We start from the raw sequence: 25,170 nt of genomic DNA on the forward strand, positions 1-25,170 counted from the left end.
GCCCTCCGGTTCCCGTTTTCGTCTAGATCACAATCTTTAGTGAGATGAGGCCCTCTACAATTCTCACAACCGACCCTAATGGCATGGATGGATTGATCCATCTTAGTCATTCTCCGATCCAAATTCTCTAGTTTAGCCATCATTGATGCCATGCTATCATTAACTGAGTTCACCTCCCCCCGACTCAGTTCGTTCCTTGGGTTATGATATTCTCTAGAGTGCTTAGAAAATTCTTCAATTAGGGCCTTTATTACCGGGGGTGCTTTCTTCGTGAGTGGTCCTTGCGAATCAAGGAGTTGCCTAGTTGTCACATTTACTCCATCATAGAAAATGGAGACTTCTTGTTGGTTGTTTAGATCGTGATGTGGGCAATTCCTCAGTAATCTTTTGTACCTTTCCCACGCCTCATATAGTGACTCTCCAGCTTGTTGTTCAAAATTAGCTATGGCTTTCTTCAACTTGGCTATTTTTGAAGGAAGGCAAAACTGGTCTATGAAATCTTCTTTCATTTTAGCCCATGTAGTGATGGATCCTGGGGGAAGTGATTTCAGCCAATCCTTTACAGCTCCCTTGAATGTGACAGGTAGCATACGAAGCAAGACAGTGTCGCGAGCCATATTAGGGACATTGAAGTAGTCGGCTATGTCATTGACTTCGTTAAGATGCTTGTATGTGTCTTCATGATCCTTCCCGTAGAATGGAATCTCCTTAAGTTGAGCAAGTATGTGGCCTTTAAGTTCAAAGGTGGTAGTTGCAGGAATGATGGGTTGCAGTAGTCCCGGTCCGGTATCGTCACGTATTCTCTTCTTCCATTCACCCATGGGAACTTCATCGATGTTAGCTATGGGGTTAGCTAATTCGCCTTCTAAATCGCTTCCTTCTTCGGAGTCGGTTTCTTCTTTTTCGGATTCGTACACGATATCGTCCTTGTTTGGGTCTTCGTTCGCTTCAGAAAAATTGTTGGATTCTCCCACTTTCTTGTCCTTTTTCTTACTAAAAACAGATTTGAGATTCTTCAATGGCGAATTCTTTGATATTGCGGTTTCTCCTACGGTCTTGCCCTTGTTTTTCTTCAAAGTTGCTTCTGGGTCTTCAAGTGGTGTAACCAAAGGTGTACCTCCTCCTCTGGTCATAAACGAACTACAATTAAAACAGAAAACACACGTAAAAAGAACAAAAATAAAATAAAAACGCAACTGAGTTTCAGCGATGGACTCGTCGAGTAGCTTTGATTGCACTCGGCGAGTTCAAGGCTAAAAACAGAAATTTTTTTAATAATAATCCTAAAAACAGAAAACTACTAAAACTTTAACTAATGACTAATTTACTAAAAAAATGACTTTGTGCAAGATAATTCTCACACAAAGGATCGATAAAACTAGAAATTAGAGTTAATTTTTGAACCGTTCCCCGGAAACGGCGCCAAAAACTTGATGTGTGTGAAACGAACTAAGTTTTATCCTACTTTTCACTTACGAATTAGACACACAAAGGCAGTGGACCTATCAATTGTGGTATAGTTAAATAAGTAGGGTATCGAACTCAGGGAACGGAAATTAAACTAATTACTAATATTATCTAAAACAAATAATAAAATAGGAGGGGTTTCTCTAGTTTTACAAGACTAGAAACTTAACTAAAACTTACCTAGCACTTAATTAAGCAGCTAAACAATTAAATTGCAACTAAATTCAATGATAAAAAGGACTTCTGTCTAGGTTCGATTCATTTGATCCTATGGTTGATTTTATGGTAAATATATCGGATTAATTTTTCATTGGCTACCGATTTAGATGATTAGGTTCACGTTCGTTATTGCTAATCCTTAGAAAACAGATTAATTCAAGCAGTGGCCAGTTGTATAAATTAATAAGTTCCCTAGTTAATTAATTCGGGTTAAGTAAGACTTGTAATGGTTAATTGAATTGGTGATTCAACTAACCTCTTGTTGATGGTGTATCACACAAGCTCACGTATTAATTTACCTAGTTTCTAGTTAATTCTAGTTTCACATTCGTTATTCCTAGACATATAACTATGTGGTCACATAAATTATATGAAATTAATAACTAAGAGATGTTCGTACAACTTAATTACTGATTTATTAACAGAAAATAGTTGTTATTAATCTATGAGGTTCTTTAACAAGCTTAGCAAAACAATATCACCAATTAAAATTAATTCTAACCATAAAATCAATCCATATTCACAAAATCATCTACCCTAAAAAGAATATAAAGGTTTTAGTTCATAATTGCAGTAAAAACAAACTCAAAAACGAATTCAATTAGTTCAAACATGATTCAATCAAAATCTTAACTAAGAATGAATTAGAATTTGCCTAAATCCTCTTCAAAATCGAACTTAGGTTTGATTCCTAAACTTCTCTCGATCTAGCAGTATCTTTAATCGCAATCTGAGCCTCCTAGGGTTCCAGAGAAGTTCCCATCTCGATCTCAAAGTCCCTATTTATAATTTCCTGGAAACAAAGGTGACTCGTCGAGTCAAGGTCCCAACTCGTCGAGTCCCTCATTAAAAATTCGTGTACGGCAAGGACTTCTAGAGCTTCTCGAATCTTCGATCCAACTCGTCGAGTCAAGCTTTGACTCGCCGAGTCCTTCTTGTTTTTGGCATTTTTCTTCTTTGTTTCAACTCCCGAACTTCCAACTGCTTCTCGTGCTTCCTTTTGCTTCCGAGCATATCTTTTGGACTGAAAATACAATTTGAACACTATTAAGTACCTTTTGTCCATAATATGTAAATAATTAGCTAATAAATAATGAAAATCTATACTAAATACATAGCTAAATATGCACATATCAAAATACCCCACACTTGACTTTTGCTTTCCCCCAAGCAAAACTGAATTTTAGCACACTAATATTTCATAAGACAATCCCAATCAAACCCAGCCATTATGTCAAGACTGCAACGTATGCATTTGTGTCTAAATTTTTTCCTAAGAACCGTCCTCAATTCTAAATACTCACAATCCTCATAAACACTCGCCCACTTCTTTTGAACAATGCTCATTTTATGCATCCCTCCGAATCCATCCGCAGAAAACCTCCTAGCCTCAAGGTATTTTTGGTTGAGCAACCCAAGCATACATAACTAGAAAATTACAAATTTTCGATACCGCTATGGAGCTATTTTTAGAATTCTTCACTTCCTTGATAACCTGATCTTTATTTCTTTGAATTCACCAACTTTTGGTTTTTGATATCTTCCTCTTTTGAACTTTGATCTTTTGATCTTCACTTTAATTGCTCCAAAATTCTTACAACTTCTCTTGTAATTCTCTCTCTTTTTTTTCACATGTAACTCACTTTTTTTTCACTCAATACCTACATGCTTAAGCAAGGGCGCTCAACTTCAACCATTATTGATTAAAGATAAAATTTTCCTGGATACATTTCTGGTACACGATGCTAAACTTGTTGCATCCCTCAAACTAAGCGAGGTTATATTTTTGTCCCATGATTTCACTAGAATAAAGGGGGCCACAAATGCACTATAACGTATATAGGCTCAACTAAACATTTGGGTCTTCATGCAATCATCAAACATAACACTAGCATGGAATCCTAATTGCTTTTTTACCAAATTTTCTAATTTAGCCTAGCAATTTTATGCAAAAATTTCAAATTTTTCAAAATTTAACTAAAATTTTAACTAATGTAACCAACCCCCTACCCCACACTTAATTTATGCAATGTCCCCATTGCATGTTATGCATGATAAAGAACATAAAAGTAAAGAGCGAATTGGAACAGACTCCCCTGGGATAGTAGTTGCGAGGTTGATCTTCTTCATTTAAAGCTCCATCTTCAGCTGAATTTAAACATGGGAACAACTCATCCATGTCTTGGGTGTTAAATCTCGTATGGTTAGCTCCAAATATGCAAGAAAATCCCTTGGAAAGTTCCAGGAATCAATCTTAAAGATAATGCAGTCAAGCGGCGTATAAAATAGCATCAAATCAGTAACTTTAGAGGTGCAATGATAAACAACTCGTCGAGTGGAATGATGACTCGTCGAGTAGGAGCGGGAAAAGGCAGAAATCGTGAAATCACACTGGGACTCGTCGAGTTAGTATGTGCACTCGGCGAGTCCATCGCTGTGTAATGAAAATATATTCTGCTTTAAATCCGGCTTCTGGTGTGCTGAAGTAATCATAAAAAAACACTTATGCCCTTCTCTTCTTCAGTATCTACGCACTCTTCAACCCTCTCTAAAACCGTACTCGATACTTAAACTCCATTCTCGATCGCCTAGACTCGATGCTTCTATGAAACGACTCTCTAGACTCTTCGTTTGCAAACCCTTTATCCAAATTCTGAAAAGACTAAAACAGACACGTAATAAAAAGGAAAAACAAACCATAAAAAAACCCTAAATTACTCGTCCAAACCAAACAAACAAAGATTGACAACACTTGCTGAAAACCCTTGAATCCAAGCCAAATTTTCGAGATTTCCTTGAAGGAAGGAAGGAGATGGCTTTAGAGAGAAATGGAGAGAATTTTTCTGTAATGTGTGTGTGTTGTGTGTCTTCGGCCGAAACAAGAAGAGGGGAGAGGGGAGAGAGAGAGATGAGTTGACATGCATGGGAACATGAAAAGGATGCATGGATACCCTATGTACAATTATGAGGTGGCACCATTAAAAGTCAACTCTTTTTCCCCTTTTTTGTAGTTGGGCCGAGAGAGAGAGAAAGGAAGGAAATGCTTAGGACTTTTGTGCTAGAGTCCATAATATGGAGCCCAAATTAATGGTTTTTCGGCCCATTGGCCCTATTGGGTAGTTTACGGCCCAAATTGCATAAAAGAATGAGTTTTACGGCCCATTAGGGCTTATTGGATTTGTTATGACCCAACAAGGCCCATTAAGGTAAACCAATCCATTTTAGGCCCATTATGGCCCAAAAAGTTAAGTTTCATGTAAGTGGGTTGAATTTCAAGCACAACATGAATTTGGGTTTACGAGTTTACAGTAGATAATGTTTACAAGAGTACAGAATTTCCTAGCTAAAATGCTAGTTGTGACACCTGCGAACTCGGGAAGCAAAGCAGGAAGAGTCATTCAACAATAATCAACACCAAAGTCATCGAGCCACTTGAGCTATTGCATATAGATCTCTGTGGTCCATCAACCATCGAGAGTATTGGTGGTAACAAATACATATTAGTCATTGTTGATGATTTTTCCAGATTTACATGGGCTTATTTTCTTAAATAGAAATCAAAAGCCACTTCCAAGCTTAAGGACTTTATCAAACAAATCGAGCTTCAACTGCGAAAGCTAGTTCGGAATGTTCGCAGTGATAATGGTTCGGAGTTCAAAAACCATGTGTTTAAAGAATTCCTTACTGAAAAGGGAGTTGCTCACAACTTCTTGGCTCCTTACACTCCCCAATAGAACGAAGTTGTTGAAAGATGAAACCATTCTCTATGCGAAGCTGCAAGGACCATGTTATCATTTGTGAACTTGCCGCTTTACTTCTGGGCAGAAGCTATTGGCACAACCTGTTTTACTCATAATCGATCTCTCCTTAATAAAAGATTCTCCATCACCCCTTATGAAGTTCTTAATAAACGAAAACCTAATGTAAGTTCTTTCATGTATTTGGTACCAGGTGTTTCATTTTCAATTCAAAGGAGCAAAGGAACAAGTTTGATGTGAAAGCAGACAAAGGAATCTTCTTAGGGTACTCTCTGACTTCAAAAGCATACAGGGTTCTCAACAAGAAATCCAAGAGGATTGAAGAAAGTACTATGTCATGTTCGATGATTCATATCTAAAGACGTATCAGCAATCAGATTGTCAATCTGAGGATATTTTTCCAGTAACAAATCTAATGACTATTCCTCTCTCAAATCTCTATGACGAGTTCATGAACCTCTTTGATGAGTAAGAAAAGGTGATTTCTTCAGAATCCAAAAAAACAGATAACAAGGAAGACGATCTCAGGAAGATCATTGATGATGCTGCGAAGGATCTTGAAAAAGAGCCCCCAAGTCCGAAAGACTCTGATATTCCATCTCAACCATAAGATACGAATGCTCCACTTCAAGGGGAGTGTTTCGCTTCTACACCCACCTCTAGCACACATGTTCAGGGGGAGCATTCATCTCCTCCAGTAAACCACGAAAGTCCAATACAAGGGAGAATCCCGTTCTGAACGATGAGCCAAATCCATCATTAAAGGGGGGGGGGAATGAGAATGAAAATGATGATTCCGATGTTCAGTCAGAATTTGAAGACGTGAATGCTGAACTAGATCCTTCCTATGATCCGAACTACCTCCACTGACCAAATGGACTAGAGATCATCCTAAAACACAAGTAATCGGAGAAGCATCTTCTGGAGTTCTTACGAGAGCTCAACAAAAAGCGAAGCAAACTGCATTATTTTCCAAAGTGGAATTTTGCATGTTCCATTCGTTTATCTCCAAAATTGATCCCAAAAATGTCAAAACTGCTCTCGGTCATTCTGATTGGGTGCAAAATATGCAGGAGGAGCTCAATGAGTTTTAACGTAATGAGGTTTGGAGACTTATTCCAAGTCCGAAGGATGTATCTGTTGTAGGTTTAAAATGGTTTCGTAATAAGCTTGACAAATAGGGTAATGTGATATGAAACAAGGCTCGGTTATTAGTCAAAGGGTATTGCCAAGAGGAAGGGATAGACTACGAGGAAAATTTTGCACCAGTTGCAAGACTGGAGTCTGTTCGCATCTTTCTGGCATATGCAGCTCACAAGAACTTTGAAGTCTATCAAAGGGACGTCAAGTGTGCCTTTCTGAACGGGGAATTAAAATAATCAGTCTACGTGGAACAACCACCAGGGTTCGTAAACGAGAAATATCTGAACCACTACTATATGTTGGATAAAGCTGTGTATGGTTTGAAGCAAGCTTCACGAGCATCGTATGAAACTCCCACTAGATTATTAAAAAAATATAAGTTTAAACAAGGCTCGGTCAACCCAACCTTCTTTCGCAAGAAAGATGGTGACCATCTGATGATCGTCCAAATTTACGTTGATGATATCATTTTCGGAATAACTAATCCCAGTTTAACTGCTGAGTTCCGAAAGTTTATGGAAACTAAGTTTGAGATGAGCTCCATGGGTCCGATTAACTTTTTTCTTTGTTTGAATATTAGACAGAGTCACGAGGGTATATTCATAAATCAGGAGGCTTTACTTGCAAAGTTCGGAATGGTGGGAGATTCGAAAGTGAAGGTTCCAATGGCATTCGGAACAAAGCTAACACCGTCTTTGGAAAAACAGCAGTTGATATGACTCTATATCGAAAAATGATAGGATCATTGATGTATCTAACTGCTAGTCATCCAAACATTATGTTTTTGTTTGCTATTGTGCCAGGTTTCAAGCAAATTCTCGCGAACCTCACATGACTGTTGTTAAGAATATCTTAAGATATCTTAAACAAACATCCTCGCTCAGAATTTGGTACCCTTCTAGCTCAAGGTTCTTTGTGCAAGCATTCTCAGATGCTGATCTTGGTGGATGCGGTATTAATCGAAAAAGTACCATGGGAGGATGTCAATTTCTTGACGGCAAACTTGTCAGTTGGCAATCCAAAAGGCAAACTTGTGTCTCACTATCGACTGTTGAAGCTGAGTATATTGCAGTTGCCTCATGCACCTTGCAAGTCATTTGGATCCAAATTCAGTTAAGGGATTATGGGATAAATATGAAGCGAATCCCCTTATATTATGATTATGAAAGTGCAGTTCGACCACAACCCAGTGCAACATTCCAAGACTAGACATATTGCACTGAGGTATCACTTCATTAAGGATCATGTAGAATATGGCAATGTTGAAATTCACTTCGTGAGATCTGCTGATCAACTGGCTGATATCTTTACGAAGGCCTTACCTGAACAAACCTTTAATAGAATACTACAAGGCTTGGGAATGATGGAAGATGAATCCGTTCCACAACTACCTTCGTAGTTTGTAAGAATTCGTTGCGAATTGGTCCTAACGCTCGTAGTAATTCGTAGTCTACTGTTCATCCGCAAACGCTCGTAGTGATTCGTAGTCCACTGTTCATTTGTAGTCTACTGTTCATCCACGAACACTCGTAGCAACTCGTAGTCCACTGTTCATTTGGAGGTTCGGAACTTCATGTATCCTTTGTATATTTTGTTTACTTCGATTTTTGTACACTTGTAATTTCGGTTTTATTATTTTCTGTTTTTATTTATTTTTCAGAAAATCTAAAACTCAAAAATATTTTCTTTATTTTCTGTTTTTATTTATTTTTCAGAAAATCAAAAACTCAAAAATATTTTCTTTATTTTCCGTTTTATTTCTTTCTAGAAAAAACTTAAAATTACAAAAATATTTTTCTTAAATTCTATTTTTATTTTCACTTTCAGAAAAATAAAAAATACAAAAATATTTTCTATTTTTATATCTTTTTCAACTAAATAATAAAATACCAAAAATAATAGATAATTGAGCAGGATTGAAGGAACATATCATGATATACTCAATTACGGATGATGGGGCAGGTATTTAATTCCTAATCTTTGCCTAGTTAGGTGTCCCTAGAAGCATGCTGATGGATGTTATCTGTAGCCTCTGACACTCTATGCTTGAAGTCTTAATGAATTGATAATACCAATCGTTTCTTCCCAATCAGGCTAACAATTCACATAAGTCAATGAGCTACCTTACTCTTCTCATATTGAGTTAAGAGTTAACTGCTTGGTCGTTCTTTCGTAGCAGATGTACATTTCTCATCGGAACCACCTCCTATACTTCTCCATCACATTCGTTTTCACATTCGTAACCCTTGAGACTCTCAGAAATTACCATTGAGGTTTATGGTTACACAACTTCTGTGTTTATGATCTTAAATTCGTTATCACCACGAATTGAGTGAAACCCACAATTCAATTCCTATCTCAAAATTAACGGTGAACAAGTAACATGTTTTAGATTTATCACCATGGAATTAACGAATATCCACATTCGTGGTTTGTACCTTGAAATCTATTTTTATTTTTGCAAGATTTTACTGAGACGTTCTAAACCTTAGACGTTTCCTCCCATAAGATCCAATTTTTATTTTTCTTGAGATTTCTCTAATTATCCAGCCACTCAAATTAATTCCAAAGCATACTTGTTCTTATGGTTACACTGGTCAGACAAGTACTTCTTCCGAACGTTCGTACTTATGTTGAGTTTCGGAGTTTGGTTGAAGATGAAGCCACCCTTAATCCTTATTGAAAAGAAAGAAGAGATCGTTGTCCGGGATCCAACTGTTTCATGTCTTTATTGACATCACTAGAATTCCTTAGATATCTTGCTTTATTTCTTTATCTTTGGCACACTCTTGCACGAACTCGTTGTGATTTTCCAAAAGTCTGGTTTGTAGTTCTAATTGTTACTTTCAGATTTGGAGTTCAGAAAATGGCGATCTAGTACGAAAGGTTATAACATAAAACACGAAACTTAAGGGATAAGATTGCGATAATGGCGCGTGGAAATTTTAAACTTTGCTGACATCACGCCGCCTGACACACGCCTGTCACACGTCAACTTTTCATGTTTTTTTAGGCGCTTTTTCAGGGATAATGGAGCGCCAACCGCCGGTTTTCTCTCACCACTAATTACGTATATAAGGAGATTCAAAGTGTCATTTCTATTCACCACTTTCAAAGAATTCATACTTTCAGCGCAAGCAAAGCTTTCTCTCTCTACTGTTCATCGTCTTCTCCACCGATTTCAATGGAAACTTCATCAGACACTTCATCTGCTGTTGGTCCGACTGCTTCGTCAGGGTTGCTTGGTATCAAGGCTAACCAGAATCTCATCTTGGACCTTGATCCATCCAAGTATGATGCGTTTCTACAACCGCTGATCTAGTGCCTCAGACATTCTCCCTTGGCTACCGCTCTTTAAAAAACATAGCACGTTCCTTTGTCTCTTCTATTCAAGGCTTACTCAACTTCACATTATGAAGAGAATGATTTGGCCATCTATTTTGAGCTTGTTAATCAGCAAACCTCTATCACCAAGTCACGATTCAGTCATTTACTAGGATTTCACTTATCTAGGGATTTGATTGAACCAAAATCCATATCCTTTTCTGCCATGCTTGAGATGTTCTACCAGATGGGTTACAGGGAGTATCTAGCTGTTCTATCAAAGTTTAAAAAGCCCAATGTTCCTCCTATGTGGAATGGGTTATTTACCCTAATTTTCAAGAGTTTTTCAGAGAGGACCACGGGCTCCGATAGCTCAAGTAAGCTCGTTCTTACTATCCTCCATGGTGTTTATTCTGGAGTCAACTTAGATTATGGCTCAGTCCTTTGGGCTCAATTGGTCCAAAGTACTATTTCTGTCTCTCTTCACTCGGAGATATCTTGTGCTCGTTTTTGGGCAATTGCTATTCAGAGAGCTATCGATCGCCTCAATATTCCTATGGTAGAGGGTTCGGTGATTGCGGCAATTCCAATATTTCATACTTTAAATGTCATTTTCTCTGATAGCTCGAGGTTCGCATTTATCGGCTCCATTCCAGAGGCGATGCTTCGTAACGTTCCAGCTGAAAGTGAAATTATCATTGCCTATCGCAGACAATCGGCATCTGGTCCTCGCCCATTAACTACTGCAGTGCAAAAGGTTTTAGATGAGGCTGATAAGCCTAAGAAAGGGGGTAAAAGAAAACGGAAGGTTGGACCCTCCGAACTTGCTCAGTCTCCAAAGATGAAGAAAGTTAAGTAAGTCGCTCGCAAGCCAAGGACTCCTACACCAAGCGATGAGGAGGATTCGCAGTCAAACACCATCCCCGATGTTCGCATACCTGAGCAAGTCCAACATGATAAAGAAGACACAGTTGCGACTTCCCAACCTATGGTTTCGCATCCAACTCCTACTCAAACGAATCCTGAGGTATCTTTCTCTATGCCAACTTCTGTTCCATTAACAGATGACTTTTTCCAGGATTTTTCTCCACCTTCTTCTACTACTACTACACCTGTCACGATTACTCCGTGTCCGAACATATCTGTGGGAGTTTCGCAACCCCGGATCTCTGTTGCGCAATCAACTCCCATCTTTACTGAATCCACTGCAACAACATCAAATGCCACGAGTACACCTCTAGTTACCGTCAACGTATCTGATATGAGGGTAGGTGCTTCTGGTATCACTGTTGGTACGTTTTCTCCACCAATATCTCCTCTACGAACAAATGATCGAGATTCAGTTTTTGGGGATAGTTTTGATGCTTTTGATGATTTCCACTACAGCCCCTTCACTGTTCAAAGTCTCAATGTTCTTCAAGAAAAGCTGGATTATTTGATTGATTCATCCAAGTCCTCATCCAGCTCAGAATAATCTCTTGAAACTCACAAGGCTCTGCTTGAGACTTTAACGAAAGAGCATGTTGCGAACCTTGCAAAATCAAATAAAGTTGTGGAGGATTCAACAAAAACTTGCAAGGAAACGACCGAAAAACTCGAAAAACTACTCTCTGATGTTACCACTTTCATGGGTGATTTCAAAACTTTGTTTGAGTCAAACACAACAGCTGCAATCAAAGAAATCATTGGCCTTAGTTCCACACTCCAAACAGAGAAAGCAACACTTACGAAAGTTCGTACAGAAATCCAGGCTGACAATACGGAGTTCCAACCATCCATCTCCTCCAAAATTGAAAAGCTTCAGGAAGATCTTGCCACAGAGAAAAAACTCATGGATCATCTTGCACTCAAAGAAGAAAAGATGAAGGTTATGTCTGTGAAGTTATCCTATGCGAATAAGCAGATTGATGTAAATTCTGACTTGCATAATCATATTGAGACTCGTGATTCTCTTCTCACAGTTTCTGTTCGTCAGCATCTTGCAGAGAAATTGAAGCCCATATTCTCCATGCTTAATAGAATTCAGGGTGTTTCAGAATCTTCTATTCCAAAACAAGGGGGAGAACCTGCAAGTACTTCTGGTGTTGGTGATGTGTATGAAACGAACTAAGTTTTATCCTACTTTTCACTTACGAATTAGACACACAAAGGCAGTGGACCTATCAATTGTGGTATAGTTAAATAAGTAGGGTATCAAACTCAGGGAACGGAAATTAAACTAATTACTAATATTATCTAAAACAAATAATAAAATAGGAGGGGTTTCTCTAGTTTTACAAGACTAGAAACTTAACTAAAACTTACCTAACACTTAATTAAGCAGATAAACAATTAAATTGCAACTAAATTCAATGATAAAAAGGACTTCTATCTAGGTTCGAGTCATTTGATCCTATGGTTGATTTTATGGTAAATATATCGGATTAATTTTTCATTGGCTACCGATTTAGATGATTAGGTTCACGTTCGTTATTGCTAATCCTTAGAAAACAGATTAATTCAAGCAGTGGCCAGTTGCCTAAATTAATAAGTTCCCTAGTTAATTAATTCGGGTTAAGTAAGACTTGTAATGGTTAATTGAATTGGTGATTCAATTAACCTCTTGTTGATGGTGTATCACACACGCTCACGTATTAATTTACCTAGTTTCTAGTTAATTCTAGTTTCACATACGTTATTCCTAGACATATAACTATGTGGTCACATAAATTATATGAAATTAATAACTAAGAGATTTTTATACAACTTAATTATTGATTTATTAACAGAAAATAGTTGTTATTAATCTATGAGGTTCTTTAACAAGCTTAGCAAAACAATATCACCAATTAAAATTAATTCTAACCATAAAATCAATCCATATTCACAAAATTATCTACCCTAAACAGAAGATAAAGGTTTTAGTTCATAATTACAGTAAAAACAAACTCAAAAACGAATTCAATTAGTTCAAACATGATTCAATCAAAAGCTTAACTAAGAATGAATTAGAATTTGCCTTAATCCTCTTCAAAATCGAACTTAGGGTTGATTCCTCAGCTTCTCTCGGTCTAGCGGTATCTTCAATCGCAATCTGAGCCTCCTAGGGTTCCAGAGAAGTTCCCATCTCGATCTCAAAGTCCCTATTTATATTTTTCTGGAAACAGAGGTGACTCGTCGAGTCAAGGTCCCAACTCGTCGATTCCCTCATTAAAAATCCGTGTACGGCAAGGACTTCTAGAGCTTCTCGAATCTTCGATCCAACTCGTCGAGTCAAGCTTTGACTCGCCGAGTCCTTCTTGTTTTTGGAAATTTTCTTCTTTGTTTCAACTCCTAAACTTCCAACTGCTTCTCCTGCTTCCTTTTGCTTCCGAGCATATCTTTTGGACTGAAAATACAATTTGAACACTATTAAGTACCTTTTGTCCATAATATGTAAATAACTAGCTAATAAATAATGAAAATCTATACTAAATACATAGCTAAATATGCACATATCAGTTGGCAAAAACAACTGGTGGTGGTGATGAACATGAAGCAAAGCCAAAGTCAAATGATCCGAAGTGTAATGAAGCTTCGAGATCAAAATCAAGAGGAAAAGAAAAGGTGATAGATAATGAAGATGATGATGAGGAAGAGGATGAAAATGCAAAGCTTAAGCGTAAATCTCGTGATGCTAAACTTGATGAAAACCGGCAAGTTGCTAGGGAGGCTGAAGCACGAGAGAAGGCAGCTCGTGAAGCTGAGGAAACTTTGAAAGCTCAAAAAACTATTTTTCCTCTATGGTCTATGGAACGAATTCTGAATGAAGCCATCGACAATCCAAACGTTTATTGGCTAGAACCTGTTGGATCGTTTGATTTGGAGAACTCTCCTGATTCGCAACTTGATCTGCCACTTACTCCAAAGGCCTTTCAGTTTCGTTGTTTAGACAAAGTTATGAATGCTTCTCTCTATGATAATGGTGCTGATCAGATTCTCTTCTCGTTTTTATCTAAAGCACATGAAGCCACAATACGAAACGTGGAGCTCAACGAAAATAACGGTTGTGAAGGTTTTTGGCCCTATTGAAACATAAAGCTTCATGAATACTGGTTTCAAGGTGGCACGTGGAGCTGCAAGTTCGGTGTTCGAGTTTACTTTTGTAGATTACCGTGCCTGAACCCTTATGATTGGATTTCTCTGCTGCATCTTTTGCTAATGGATGAAAAGAATTTTGAACCAATCATGGCGCATCTCAAAAGGATGTTGGTCTCGTACATCCAAAAAGTTGGTAAGATGGATGTAGAGATTGCAGCAGTACTCCGAAAGAAGCCAACAGTGTTCCCCAAGGAAGCTCCGAAAGATTTTGACAATATGAAGCTGGGGAGAATACGAAAAGATGGTTGGTGTATGGCATTCCAGATACGAGAAAGACCTGATGCTAATTTTCGTAGAGTTTGCTTCTATCTGCCTGATAAGCATCTCTACTCCATTTTTTTGCCTAGAATACATTTTGGAGTTAATGAATCAGTGTAAAGCGAACAGTGCTGGGGACAAGAAGTGTTTCTCATACATGATCAACTGGTACATCTTGGTTCGCAAGACACTACTGGGTATAATGTTGAAACTGTTTACAGTTCAGAAACGCCAACCACATTGAAGAATCTACCTTCCTTATTGACACAAAGGGGGGATTATTGGGTTATTTTGTGTTGTGTCAATTGTATTGTTTATAGTATAGTCCATTTGTAATGGGTTGGGCCTGTCCACCCGATTTTTAATATGCTAGGGTTAGACTATAAATGGTGAATGCATGCATCGTATTAGGGTAATCGTTCCTGTACTTGCCCTACGCTGCCTTTATAGTAGAAGTTCTTTATCGAGCTCTTCTAAGGTAGTGGTTTATTAATTTGACACCACTTTGATCATTGCATTCATTATTTGATTTACTTTTCTATTAAGAATCTTTCGATCAAATCATATTTATTCTAACACAAGACACGTGGTTGGAGGTGATGGCTTTTACTTCTGTTGATGTGACGGAGCCGTCTGCGCAGACGGTTTCATTATAGCAACTTTTCGATTTTCCCACTTGGTATTTAAGCATTCCTTTATCAGGAACAGTTTTAATTTTTCCTTTCACTTCCCCTTATTCAACTGCCTCTTCATTCTATTCACTTATTTTCTCTTCCGTCTCGCTTTTGTTAATGAAAACTATGACTATCGGAATCGTGCTAACATCGGCTGAGTTAGAGGGCTTGTAGGCCCGATTCAGTTTTTTACCCGAGCATGGGGTGCAGTACCCTAGGAAGGGGCGATTATTTCTCGCCTGCCGAAGGTAAGGTTGGGGTTCCCATCCCGATCTTCGAGGCAGGCTTGAGGGTGCCAACGACTGACTTCTTTGATGAACTTATGCGTCAATATGGCTTCTCTGTGGATGATCTGACTCCAAACGTTGTCAACAAGATAGTCGGTTTTGAAATGGCGTGTCGATCCTTGGATGTGCTTCATCAGTTCTATGCCTTTAAGTACTACTTTAACTCCTCCTCCCAATCCGGCGTTCATACTTTATCTCAGCAACCGGGCATTGATGCGTTCATTATTAACCAGAAGTCGCCCAAAAAGAACTGGCAAGACAAGCGGTTGTGGGTGAATCGCAACTTGGTCGGTTACGGCTACCCTCGCTGGACCACTTTCTCCAACCGGATGCCTCAGTTGTGGGGTGCTAGCGATACTATTGAAAATGCGTTGAAAACAATTTCCTTCAATGGGGAGGATTGTACGTTGGCTGCAGTTGGGATGAGTGCCGCTTGGAGAGCTCGGAGGAAAATGCCTCAGTTCTTCATGGAGAAGGATGAGAGTGTTTATCCCCCCCCCCCTTTTACCTCAAGGAAAGAAGTTTGAGGTTTTGCTAAGTCCCCTTATATGTTTGGGTTGTTTTTTTTTTTGCAGGTCATGAGAGGATTATACCTTTCGAGATGGTTCTGCTGGGTAGGTTCCAGAGCAGTTTCCACTATAAAGAAGTGCCTCTGGTGGAGATAATTCCTATGACGGTTAGCACTGATCGTGCTCTGGCACTTGCTGGTCATACCATTGTTGTGGGGCAAGGATCCACTCCTCAGGCTGACCAGGATTTGGTTGACACACTTGTTGAGGGTGTTTCTCGAGATAATCCTCTGCCTCCCGACCCCGAGGACGACCCGACGAAGGAGGTGGCCACTGGACGAAGCCGACAAACAATCAAGCAGCGAATAGCTTGGATGGACTCCTCACTTACTGAAGGTGCCAACATCGGTACTGTTGGCAGGTGTCTTTATAAGAGTCGTAACGTGGACTTCCTGTTGGGGGAGTCTGACGTTGTAGTGGACATTCCTGATGATGACGCTTCGAACCTGTTAGAGGGAATGAATAAAGAGGCGACTGATCTACCTTGTGAACCAAAGGAGGATCCAGAAGATGCTACTGACCCCGATGAAGGCGTTATCGGGAGGGAGCATGAGGTTGGGTTTCAAACTGTTTCTGATTTTCCTTCGCCTCCGACGAAGGATAATGTTATTGCAGGTTCCTCTTCTTCATCTTTGGTAGCCCCTGGAGCCTACATCCCGGAGTGGAGGCTCACTCGAGAGTCTCTTCTTACGCAACATACTGTTGTGTACGAATGGGGCCATCTTTCTTACCATTCAACCACAATTGAAGCTCTGGAGCTCCTCTCCAATTCTCACATGGCCAATAGTCTTCAGTGTGCGGCGACACAGGTCACCCCTTATTTGGTGGCCTCTTCCGAGCATATTTGCCATGTCAACTCTGGGCTGGCAGAGTAGAACTCTGCCAAGGTTGAGCGAGATGAGTTGAAGACTAAGTTGTCAGTCCTTGAAGCGAAGATGTGTAAGTTCGAGGAATTCTACGACATCTTGGCTTGCGAGAAGGTGTCAATGGAGGAGCGAGTGGATAGCTTGGATAGGTCGCTGGAGTGTCTCTCTCATCGAATAGAGGTCTTGGTCAAGGAGAAACAAATGCTAGGGAGCCAGGTGAAGGATCAACGTGAGCAGCTAGAGGTAGAGGTTGTGAGGAGGAAGGCTACGAATGAGAATGTGACATGGCTCCTTCAAAAGGGTGTTGTCCGGGTGGTAGATAAGGTGGTGGAGAGTGCTGAGTTCTCTCTTGGAGTTAGGCGAATGAAGGCGGCGTGCCTGGCCGCCGACGTGGATGGTGGAAAGCAGGAAATCTGTGAGTAGGTCTTCGTCTGTAATTTTGCGTCCGGGGAACCAAGCGTCATTGTGGAGCATACGCCGGCTATGCATACTACTGTAAAAATCTTTTATGGAGACGGAATTTGCCTCCTATCTTCCCCTTGGTGAGCTGGACATGGAAGGTCTTTTCCAATTGTACCATGATCCTGATGCCAAAGAGGACCATCCCGAAGATAGCTCCTCCATGGCCAGGACCTCCTCCAATCCCTCTGGTAAGTGATCTTTCTCCTCTTTGGTTGTTGGGTGTGTTAAAACAATATTTAAACTTGATTAGTGTTTGTGGAACGATGTCTAAAAACAATTTCTGAATTTCTTGCTTGGCCCTGTGTGGCATTTTTGCTTAAGTCTGGGGGAAGTCCGACAGACAATACATGTTTATGTTTGTTGTTATGGGATTAGACTTTGTTGAAATCTTGCTTGCTTTGATTTTCAATGGTTTATGTTGGCCACTGGAGCGTGTATGCTCTCTGTTCTCCTTACTGAGGTGATTCTTCCCCGATGTTTCTGTTGGTCCTGGGGGTTGACTAAGGACAACTCCCTCTTGCCATGTAGGGAGTTGGAACTCGAGGGGTCATTTTCTTTGATGGGCGAAGGTTTTTTTGGATTGATAGTTTAGTCGTTGTACTAGGTTTGCTTAATCTGTGACTTTAGGACTTTTTATTGTTTAAGGTTCCTCAGGTCTATCCCGGGAGCTCGCGCTAGAAGCTCAGGACTAGTCCGCTTTTTGATTTGTGGGTTACGTTTTTATCCCTGGGATTTTTGGCTAGCTTTTAGTTAGTTTGCTTTGTTAGGGTTTCCTTTTTAGCTAAAGTTTACTGATTACCCTTTTGGGACTTTGTTCTAAGTCCTGGGCTGCAGAGGGTTGCACTCTGGCCCTAGTCATCTAATTCAGGCCGGGATCATCACCTCGATACATTTAGGACTTAGGTATTCTTTATTTCAAGGGAAAGGTTATGAGCCTTTAAATCCTTTATTAATGTCATGTTCAAAAGTTGTGGCCCTTTGGGTTTAATTGACATGTTTAAGGAAAGGTTATGAGCCTTTGAAGCCTATGATTGCATTCTCACAACGGTTTCACTCAAATGACGTGGATGATCAGTCCTTGTTATCATTTGGTAAACATGTACAACCTCTTGTTTAAATGATATCAAGCTTGAATAGTGAAAAAACATTATAATAGTTTTTTTTATAATCAACTTTCGTTACTTCATTGATAATGTCTTGGAAACATCTACATTGTTTGGTGAGTAAAGAAGGAGAGATGACTACATCATGGCATATACCAAGCCCTATCCCTTGGGCTTACCATTGGGGTTTGATTATCCATTTGGATTTTGATCACATCGCCTTAGCCTCGGGTGTGCCTTATATGGACCTCCCTCCTTCATTTAGGGGTTGCGGTGCAAAGTGTGTGCACTCCAGGTCTGAGAAGTGGTTCCTCCGTCTCCTTCTTTCGGAGCGTGGAATCTACCTTGGTGTGTACTTTCAGTTTTTATCACGCGTTCCCAGGTGGTTTCCAGCTTACTTCGAGGTTGGGCATAGCTAAGCATGCTCATCTCCGACACCCATTCTCGTGCTTTGTGGTTTTCTATTCGCATACGCCAATTGCGGCAATATTTTACGTTTGCCTTGTCGACGAATTGGTGGAGTCTAGAGGTCTCATGCCTTTTGTCGTGCATGTTCATGTTTTAACGTTGTTTTGTCTTGATGGCGCTTGCACCAAATTTTGCTACTCGCAATGGCCTGTTCACGATCTCGAGCGACAATACTGCCTTTGTGCTATGTGTCGGGCTGCAGAGTGCTTCTGTGACTTTGGGTCTCGGGGTCGTGTGATGAAACTGAGACGTTGTTTGTAACTCTCCGACCCAGGTTCTTCTCGGTCTCATTAGATGCTTAGTTTCGGTCCGCTTAATGGGGTGGTCGATGGTGACTAGAGAGAACTTGGCTCTACCCGGGTTAACGGGGAACAGGTCCATGGTGTCTACACCCCGTTAAACGGATGGTCAACGAATGTCGGTTGGAGCCATGACATGCTGGTTTTGAGGAGGAATGAGAGTCTAGTATCATGGGCATTCCTCTGGGAGTTTGGTTGCATCTTTGTACACGTTGGGACAACATGTTCCTGGGCTAAGCGCCCTTTTAGAAATGATTCCCGAGCCCTACATGCTCTAATTTCTCCTGCATGGTTCTCTTTTTGGGACAAGTGTCCTTCTCTATCTAGTTGAACTTTCCTTTTTGCGAATTGTGCAGTTTCGGCGCTAGTCCTTCCAGCTTATGGAGGATTATCCGAGATGGTCCCATGTGAGAAGTAATTTGAGCAAGTTTTGATCCAATCAGGAGTCTCTTCAACATTGTCGATCTGTTGCTTGTTGATGTTTCGTCCCAGGAGGGATTTACCCAACGTCCCCTCAGTCTGGATGTCGAAAGACGTTGAGACCAACCTGCTGGGAGAGTCGGTACTTGCAATCTCCTCTCGGAGGTCTACCTGGCCTTGGAATTCTTATGCGGGTGTGTCAAGTCCCGCTCTATTTCCCAGTATCTCTGGCCCTTCTAGTCTTTGGCCTTTGGAGTAGCACTGGCCCGGATGGCAGTGATTGGAGACTCACTAAGGGCTGGAGGGTTTATCGCTTCAGCTTCCTATGCTTGGAGAAGGCCTGTTTGAGTTCCTTTTGTGTTTGTTGTATTGCTTTTCGTGAGGGGCTCTAGAACCTTGTTCTGACTTGGGGTGATTTTTCCTGGATATCCCAGGATTGGCCTTCCTTTTCCTTGAAGATGGATGTGCCTAAACTTGTCGTCATTTGCGTTTTCGCCGGAATATGAGAAGTTCTTTTGGTGGCGCAGAGCAGCACTGCCTCGCTAAGGTCAGGGTTCTTAATGCATTTCCGCTATAATTTGTTGTGCTTTCTTGCTTTCATTCGGTTTTCGACCCAGCTTGGGGAGATTGGTTCCCAGGGGGTGCTTGCACCTACTGACCTTATGGCTTTAGGATTTGTTGAATTACACTTCTCGCCAATTTCCCCCTTTTGGTTCTTCGATTGGGGTCCGCACTAGCTCTGAGGCAGCGAGGGTCTGGTAGTAACGGCTTACACGCGGGCTGCTGGCAATGATTGTGGTTAATCCAATGCTCATGCTAAAATTCATGATGCCGTGAATCATCAATGGTATGGCCCGCAGTTGTAAAAGCGCCGATCGTTCCTAGCAGGATGTCGTGCTCTGTCGGGAAGCGTACCACTGAGAACTTTAGCGGGCGTATGACCTTGTCTATCCCATCATGACTGGCTATAGTAAGGGGGGGCGTATGGTACCTTGTGGCCATAAGTTGTGCTTTGTAAACCCTATGAGTGGGCTGACGGCCAGAGGTCTTCAGCCTTCCTTCCAGAAGGTTGGCAATTGCTGGAAACAGTGCTCGTAAAGGATGTAGTTTGTAACACCCCGATTTCCTGGATATGGAACTTGAGAATTTTATTCACAATAGAGGACCTACTCGATGAGTTGGTTGGTCCCGACTCGTCGTGTAGGAGTTGATCAGGAATGCGCAGGATATAAGGTCTACTCGTCGAGTCGGAGGACTGGACTCAACGAGTTCAGTATGTTTGATGAAACCCTAATTATTCGAGATTGCACCCTATTTAAATGACATTAACTCCTTTACCCCGCCTCCCTCATCACTTTACCACCCTGAGACAAACCCTAATTGAGTACCTTCCATTTGAGAGTGTTTGGAGCAAATGGTGGGTGTGTTTTGGTGCATTCTGGTTGTTAGATCTCTCCATTAGATAGTTTATGGCCCTTTCTAGCTTCCCCTTGAGTTAATAATGGTTGTGAGCATGCTATGGAGCTGTGAGACCTCAGATCTGGACACTACTAGGCCCTTTAGGCCTAAAGCCTCAAGCTTTATGAAGCTTTGACCCGTCTTTATGACCTAAACCCCTTCTTGAGCTTAGTATTGGGTGTTTTAGCCTTGTGAGGCCTTGCATGATCGTAAAGTTAGCAACTTTATGTGGAAACTTCATCCTAGGAGGATGAATATGGAGTTTGGAGCGTTGGAATCGACTGGAATGAGTTTAACGTGTAATGGTTGAAGAACTCGGCGAGTTGGGCATCTAACTCGACGAGTTGAGTCGGGTTTTCCCGTTTTTAGATTCAAAGTGAACTCGAAGAGTTAGTGGGACAATTCGATGAGTGGTTAGGGTTTTCCCCGATCTTCTGGACTCTACATGGACTCGACGAGTTGGCTAGCAACTCGGCGAGTTGACTCAGGTTTTCGTGATTTACCGAGTACTGAGGAACTCGACGAGTAGATGAGTTGCAATCGACGAGTTGGGTCAACTTTGACTATTGACTTCCATTAACTTAAGGGTTTTGGTCAAGCTGTGGATTTTGGAGGCTATGGAGGGGCGAAGTCTAGACTAGCAGTTTGAGTATGGGATATATCGCTTTACTCTGCGAGGCGAGTCTTCTCACTATACTTACCTGAGTGGTAATATTGTGTGACCAAATGGTCTTATTTCAGTTATCGACCGGAGGGTCCTATGTGCTTATATCGAGTTATGTGATATTATGCATTTTGTATTTGTGATCTATGCTATATATATATATATATATATATATATATATATATATATATATATATATATATATATATATATTATGTGCCTTACTGAGATAGGACCAGAGGGTCCGAACCAAGTTGTGAGACCAGAGGGTCTTCACTGAGATACATGATCGGAGGTTCCAATCCGAGCTGTGAGACTGGAGGGTCTTCACTGAGACATATGACCGGAGGGTCCATACTGAGTCGTAAGACCGAAGGGTCCTCACCGAGACGCATGACCGGAGGGTCCATGCCGATCTATAGCCATTAGAGGCTTCTTATTTGTGTATGTGGTATTTTGGGGAACTCACTAAGCTTCGTGCTTACAGTGTTTGTGTAAATGTGTTTCAGGTAGATCTCAGGATTGCGGGAGGGCGCCGACATGATTGTACACACCAGTTAGATATTATGTTTTTGAGGATTATGGGATATTATCAAACATTTTGTTGTCTTGTGTTTTGAACAACTTATGCGTTTTGTGTTTTGAGAAATGTGAGATTGTGTTTTATGTGGTTTTAAAAATGATAAAAATTTATTTGAAAATTTCAAGTGTTACAAGTTGGTATCAGAGCCTTGTTTTGAGGTATTCGGATGTACTCTCAGGTATGTCTGGACTTAAACTGAGGATTTGAGAAAATTTTCTAAAAAGAAATGATTTTTCTAAAACGAGTAAGAGCTTTTAAGAGAAAACGAGATGGATCAGTATGTACAATCAGCCAGAGCCCGAATAATGATTTCCCAAAATACCATTACTTGTTTACATTATGAGATACTTATGAGATATTAGAGTCGCATGCTAGAGGATAGGCTAGGTATTTCAGGAATTTAGAGCTAGAGTTACCTGATTCATGATGCCTTAGCCTAGGGGATGCTATTGATTTATATTATTTGCTATTTCCTCTATATGTGCTGACTAGGAGTACCTAGCAGGAATCTTTTAGATAGAGCTTTAAGTAGAGGAGTAATCTAGGAGAGATACCTAGATGTGCATTTGAGGAATCTACTGAGAGAGTAGTTAGATACCCACGAGAGGTGGGATTGCCTGAGTTCGGTGATGCCATTTGAGTTGTGCATAGAGCGAGTGGAGTTGTATTCTAGAGTGGTTTTATGTGCTGGTGGAGGTTATTCGATGCCCGAATGCTTCTTGCTTTGTGCTTAGTGGAACTCTTGAATGATGGGATTCAACTACTAAGTGAATACGACGATATTCAGGAGGTAGATGGCTGGCATCATGAGGAGTTCTTCAGCAGCTGATGGCAGAGAAGTGTGAGAACTTAGGAGAGCCTAGGGAGCAATTTTAGTTCGACGAGTACGCTGTTTAGAGGTGAGTATTCGTTGGAGAGCGAAGATGTGCAATGGGATTGGTGATCGAGAAGGTTGAGTAGCTACTTAGGAAATCTGGGACGATCCGTGTGGAAAGTATGGGTAGATGTGGCAGGTAGTATGGGCCCGTACTACTGAAATCAAAGGACCCATACTCGAAACAGGGAGAATTCAAGAGGTTCTAAATAGTATATTGAGGGGAGATAACATGGTTCGGGTACCATGATTTGTAGCAGAGGGTGCTTCCGTCTTTACCAGTTATCCCGATGTGGTTGTCCAGACTGAGAGTGGATATGGTAGTTTGTAGGGCCAAAGGTCCATGTCAGTTGAGCTTAAATAGAGTGTACATTACGAGGAAAATTGAGTTTAGAACCCGAGGGGTTTGACTGGTGAGCTACCAGTTGGAGTCGTAGGACTCAAGGAAAAGTGGAGATAATGCCCTGTGGAGGATTGCGGTCTGGGTTGAGTGATCGGTCGATGGTTGAGATGTCACTTTCTGTGACGAGAATTACACAATTTCCACTTCCCGTGTGGAGCGAAAGAGATAACAAGCTTCCGGTTTCAGAGTTTGGAGGTAAACCCCATGGGGTAGCATATAGTTGTGATATTTTCACCAGAGTATTTTGTAGTATGTCTGCTGCAAGGTATTTCTTATACCATAAGAGAGTCATTAGTGGGGACTAAGATGGATGAGGACAAGGATATGCCTTAGTTGAGTATAGTAAGGCATATTTCAACAGCAATTCCAGGTAATCAAGAGGAGTATATCGGGGCGGCGGCCCTCGTTGTTTACATTGTATATCGACTGTGAGAGTGAGGTCTCTTGCTTCTATGATAATTCACACGATGGAATGTTGGCTGAGGAATCAGAGATGAGGTGTGTGTGATAGTTCATCATTTTCACGATGAGAGTCGTAACTAATTCGGGACAGTCGACATGTCCGATGAAGTGTCAGTATGAGATTTTGGGGTGACTAGAGGCAGTCACATTGGGAGGATTCCGAGGTTTTCATCTGAGATTCGAGATACTTGGAGATATTTGGTCATTATCTGGAAGGTCATCGAGTGTTGTGTGTACGTTCCATGAGTCGGGAATGGTACATCTGGTGAGCCAGTCTGCAGTGTGGTTTGTTGGTATGTCAATAGACGATGTTTCGAACCCTAAGTGGGGGAGGACTGGGTATTCTGTGAGGAGGATCCTTAATCTGATGTGGTACAAAAGTTTGGGTTATGGGGATCTGCGGACCGAGTATATGAGACTGGGGTCATGTGGTAGTCAAGGCAACGTACAGGGCGAAATGATGCATGTTGCATATATTCAGGAGAGAGTGAGTGTCTTCACGGTAGGTGGTCGTTGGACAGGAATCTGATTACGGTCTGTGTTTCTTCGGGTGTGCCAATGTTTGAGTTTCGAGATGGTTGGGTTGCCAAGGTCAAGATTCGATTGCGGAGAGATTGATAGCTCCATGCATAGATTGTTATTTGTACTCCGGGAGGGGCAGCAGTTGATTTTTCAATGAACTTCAAAGTCAATATGAGTAGTTTCACAGGGGCTTGATCAGTAGAGGATGGGGCTTTGGATTGTCGTCAAAGTGTTTTCAGTCGTTGACGATTCCTCCGTGCTTCAAATTGTAAGTTGGAATACTTCAAGGTTTCTAGTTGTGTAAATGGAAGATCAGTGGTCGTGGCAAGACATCGTGAGATTTTGTGATGGTGTATCGAGGTGTCCGAGTATGATGCCCAAAATTGTTGGATTACTATGAGACTTGGTTTTGTCAGACGACAAGTGGAACATCGAGCGACTATATTTCCAGATGTGAGATCATCATTTAATTGTCACCAGACAGGGATTGTCCAAGGGTGTAAACTGTACTGAGGGAAAGTGCCTTGTCTACGAGAACTTTTTTCAAGGGTACTGATGCATAATCTGGGTAGGTGGTGCACCTATCTATGTTGGGCCGCGGAGCATGAGTTAGTGAACTAAGTATGGTGATAGCTTGATGATGAGATTGTGGGGTGATAAGAGAGTGAGTAGGTCCAGGTGGGAGTAGTCACTTAGGACTGTCAGGGAAAACCGTGGGGTGAGCCCATGGCGGGTGAGAGAGTGTTATAAGAATACAGAGAGCCGGAG

At 40.9% G+C, this 25,170-nt stretch overlaps 1 non-coding gene across 1 annotated transcript; it reads left to right on the forward strand.

Annotated features, from left to right (window-relative positions):
• Positions 1–354: 354 nt before the first annotated feature.
• On the forward strand, positions 355–461 carry LOC145118053 (small nucleolar RNA R71). Its single transcript, XR_013713037.1, has one exon. It is a non-coding gene; the product is annotated as a small nucleolar RNA R71 (small nucleolar RNA).
• Positions 462–25,170: the final 24,709 nt, after the last annotated feature.

Source organism: Lactuca virosa, chromosome 5 (genome assembly GCF_052849685.1).
Source record: "Lactuca virosa cultivar CGN04683 chromosome 5, Lactuca_virosa_CGN04683_v6, whole genome shotgun sequence".
Classification (NCBI taxonomy): Eukaryota; Viridiplantae; Streptophyta; class Magnoliopsida; order Asterales; family Asteraceae; genus Lactuca; species Lactuca virosa.